This window comes from Mus caroli, unplaced genomic scaffold (assembly GCF_978045245.1).
Source record: "Mus caroli unplaced genomic scaffold, Mus_caroli_1 scaffold_16, whole genome shotgun sequence".
NCBI lineage: Eukaryota > Metazoa > Chordata > Mammalia > Rodentia > Muridae > Mus > Mus caroli.
In genome coordinates, this window is record NW_028227271.1 from 52,162,030 (window position 1) to 52,167,020 (window position 4,991).

The window sequence follows — 4,991 nt, forward strand, 5'->3', positions numbered from 1 at the left end:
AGATGAAACACCAAACTTTTTTAATTAATTTATTTATTTATTCACTTTACATCCCAGTAGCACTCCCCCGTCTCCTCCCAGGACCCCTCACAGAGATCCTCCCCTCATCCTCTTCTTCTGAGAAGGGGGAGACAGCCTGAGTATCAACCCACACACACACTCCCCACACATCAGTCACTGTACGACTAGGAGCATTCTCTTCCACTGATGCCACACAAGGCAGGACATAATCCACAAGCAGGCAACAGGTTCGGGAACAGTCCCCATTCCAACTGGAGAAAGGGAGCCACGTGAATACCAAGCTACACTTCTGCTACATACATGCTGGGAGCCTAAGCTCAGCCCATGCTCACTGTTTGACTGATGGTTCAGTCTCTGAGACAACCCCCCTACCAAAGGTCTAGGTTAGTTGACTCTGTTGGTCTACCCATGGAGTCCCTGTCCTCTTCAGGTTTCTCAATCCTTCCCTCAGCTCTTCCACAAGACTTCCCAAGCTCTATCTAACGTTTGGCTGTGAGCATCTGCATATTTTCATAGGCTGCTGGTGGAGCCTCTCAGATGACAGTCATGCTAAGCTCCAGTCTTCAAGCATAACAGAGTATCAATAATAGTTTCAGGGATTGGTCCTTGCCCAGGGGATGTGTCACAATTTAGACCAGGCATTGGTTGGCTATTACCTCAGTCTCTGCTCTATCTTTGTTCTTGCACATCTTGTAGGCAGGACACATTTTGGGACAAAGATTTTGTTGACTGAGTTGCTTTCTTTATCCCTCCACTGAGAGTTCTGCCTAGCTACAAGAGGTGACTACTTCAGAATCTACATCCCCCATTGCAGGAGTTTCAGCTAAAGTTGTCCCCATAGATACCACGGAGTTCCCTGCTCCATTCTAGGTCTCTAGCACACCCTGGAGATACACACACACACACACACACACACACACACACACACACACACCCTGATCACCATAGATCCCTGTTCTCTCTACCCTGATCTCCCTATACCTAATCCCCCTGCCTCACTCTCCCCTCTTCCACCCAGTTCCCTCCCTTCATGAACCTCTGATACCTGTTTCATTTTCCCTTCTGATAAGGATTCAACCATCTTCCCGTAAATTTCCCTTGTTATTTGGCTTCTTTGGGTCTGTGAATTGTAGCATAGTTATCCTGTATGTTATGGCTAATATCCACTTTTAAGTGAGTACATATCATGCATGTCCTTTTGGGTCTGGGTTACCTCATTTGAGATGATATTTTCTAGTTGGATCCAATTGCCTGCAAAATTCATGATGTACTTGTTTTTAATACCTAAAATTAAAGAACCACATTTTCTTTATCCATTCTTCAGTTAGGGGCATCTAGATTGTTTCCAGTTTCTGGTTATTACAGATAAAGCTGCTGTGAACACAGTTGAGTAAGTGTCATTGTGGGGTGGTGGAGCATCTTTAGGCATATGCCTAGGAGTGATATAGCTTGGTGTTGAGGTAGAACTATTCCAACTTTTCTGGAAAAAAAATGCCAAATTGATTTCCAGAGTGGTTGTACATGTTTGCACTCCAACCAGCAGTGTAGGAGGGGACACCAACCTTTTGCTGATGAATTTGGGCATATGATTTATGCCTCTAATCAATCATCTCAGAAAAAAAAGTAAAAAGTTGAAGTGATTTATCCAGGGAAGATTTCTGATGAGCTTCTTGTATAATGCCAAGGCTCTACTTGATCACCACAGATGACTGCCAAGATTGCAGGGCACGTATTGTCAAAACTTCAGCTTAAACAGAATGAAATAAAGGGAAGTTTTGGACTTAAGGGACTTTGTAGGCAGGCAAGAAGTTAACATAGTACCTAGGTAGAGAAAGTGCATCACGTTTTAAGACAGGAGAAAGAGGACTGTGATAGAATGGCCACATAATATAAAGACAGAGTTTCCTTCCACCTTTGAAGACCACAAAGAGCATCAAGCCATAGATTAGTGTTCTCCACCCTTTGAAACGCATGGGACCTGTTTTGTCAATGTGGAAGCTTCCCCACCTTCTTCCATTTTCCCCCTTTGGAAATAGACAGCTCCTACTCTATGCCTACCCCATCATTGCACTTTAGAAGCAGATTTCTTTTTCTCCTGCACACATCGAAAGGAATTCACCTTGGCATGGACCAAAGTCCTACACAAATCTGATTTAGATGATTTGGAACATATTGGAGAGTATAGGGGTTAATTACATTTAATGATGTCTGGGATTTAGAGTTGATGCTGGAATAATTAAAATTTGAAAATGTCATACTGGAGTGATGTTATCATCATATAGGAGGAGATGAAATTTTAAGCTCTTAACAGTTGGCTGTACTGGAATGAATTATGTCTGTCTAACAGTAGTGTCCACTTGGGAGACACATTCTCTCTCTCTCTCTCTCTCTCTCTCTCTCTCTCTCTCTCTCTCTCTCTCTCTCTCTCTCTCTCTCTCAAAATGTGACTTATACTCAGTAATGCAGTATAACAGAAAAAAGTCACAAACTTTAGTGTGTTGGGTTCTGTTAAATGATTTGTGCTTAAGACAGGAAGTATATCTGGATACAGACACATCCAGAAATCCAAAGAGGAAAGCCATGTGGAAATAGAAGTATGGGGCTAGATAAAGTTCTTAAGCTTTGCTGCTCAAGCATGAGGACTTGAGTTCCATCCTTAGAACCCACTGTTTAATAGCCATGTGTGGAGGCACACTTGTGACTAGACAGTTTTAGATCAACTTAACACAAGCTAGAGTCATCAGAGAGAAGGGAGCCTCAACTGAGAAAATGTCTCCCTAAGATCAGGCTTAGGTAAGCCTGTAGGGTGTTTCCTTAATTAGTGATTCATGGAGGAGAGGCTAGTCAATTGTGGATAATGCCATCCCTGGGCTGCTTGTTCTCGGTTCTATTGAAAAGCAAGCTGGGTAACAGGTGAGAAGCAAGCCAATAATAAGTGTCTCTCCAAGGCAACTACATAAGGTCCTGCCTCCAGCTTCCTGCCCTGCTTGAGTTCCTGTCCTGAAGCTTCCATGATGCTGAAGCATAAGATTAGTAAACCCTTTCCTCTCCGAGTTGCTTTGATGATGGCGTTTCATCCCAGCAATGGTAACCCTAACTAAGACAACTTGTAACCTATGTTAGGAAGGCAGATCCTGCTGACTGGTCAGCCCAGACTAACCTCATCCCAGTGAAAGACCGGACTATCTCAAAAAAAAATTTTTTTTATTTAAAAAATATTAAAAGCCTCAAAAGAAGAGGTTGCACCTAATCCTGACCTAACCTTATAGAGTCTTGATGCCCCCAGGGGAGGAGGAGGCTGGAGGTGGGTTGATGAGGGGAATAGGTGGGGGAGTGGAGGAGCACCCTTTCTAAGGTAAAGGGGAAGGGAGATGAGGTGAAGAACTCTGGGAGGGGGGACCTGGAAAGAGGGGCAACATTTGGAATGTAAACAAATAAAATAATTTAATAAAAAAAGAAGTACGTGCTTACCCTCTAAGTACAAAGCCAACATGTAAGTTCTTTGGTTTATATGTGTTTGCTAAACTTTAAAATAAATTCTTGTTATTAAAAACAAAAGAGAAGTAGGTGGATGATACCTATGAAAGTGACACCTAAAGTTAGCCTCTGACCTCCACAGGCCTGCATGGATGAACACATGCACACACTGAGAGGTAGAGGGAGAGAGAGAGAGAGAGAGAGAGAGAGAGAGAGAGAGAGAGAGAGAGAGAGAATAGGGAAGCAGGAATTTTGGAATTGTGGTGCCAAAACCAAGGGCATGACAAGGCTGGTCAGCAACAGCCATAAGATAAAGAAGCAGGGTTGTTCCCTAGCTTTAGAGGAAACACAGTTCTACCAATAACATCAGACTTTTGAACTCCACAACTAGGAGAGAATAAATTTCAGTTTCATTAAGCCACTCAATTTGTAGAGAATTTTTTTTTAATGCAGGATGATGAGAGAGAAATTGGCAAATAAAACTAACGACATTAGAAACCTTTGAAAGCAAGACAATTCAAAGAAAATAAGTAAATTATGTAATGAAAATTTATGGAATGGTAAATTATTTAAGCCACTCATTCATTTAATTTCAAAGATGTGAATTGGAGTATGAACGGGCATACTTTCAGAGATCAACAGAAGTAAAGAATCATTTCATACCCTCAAAGAAAAAAATATATGAAAAACTGCATTGCAAAGAGACAGGGTTTGAGAACTCTGTTAATTCTGTCTTCATAAACCCTTTGTAGACAGATAAGACAGTTGCTTAACCCATATTAGCAGTTAATAAGGTAATTCTTAATCAAACAAGTTGATATCCAAGCCTACTCATAGCTCATCACTGACCTAATGCTTAAGCAGGACAGTGTAGCAGGGTTAAGTTCCCTCATAGCATACATATAAACAAAAGCATATGTGATTTTTAAACTCCTTGGTTTTTAATGTTTGTTCAATGACTGGCAATAATAATTTTATGAATCTGCATGAGCTAAACTGAGTTAAAGTGTGGCTGTGGGGCTTGGGCTTGAGACTCTTGCCTATGGGATTTTTTTGTTGAACTTCACGTGTGTGTGTATATAGGACCTGAGGTGCTCCCCAGAGATAGATAATATGTATAAGGACCCAGAGATCATTTATACATGGAACTCCTTATTTACTGCAGTGTGCATTTTGGTATGTGAGATTAAGTTTTAGTTATAGGAGTTTATAACAATCCTCTCTAAAATGTGTTCACCAAACTAAGAAAACACTTTATCTTTCCCTTCTGAGAGCATATGAGTGTGGAAACAAGGTTAAAGAGTGGAAATAATTGTCTTTGATGGGGTGTCATGGAGCAAACACTAGGCCTTGTGCATGCTAGGTAAGCATTCTACTACTAGAGCAGGCTTTTAAAAATTATTTCTTTTACTTTTGTGATTATAATATAATTATGTTTCCCCTTGTCTCCTTTTTCTCCAAACTTATACACGACTCCTTGCTATTTCAAACTC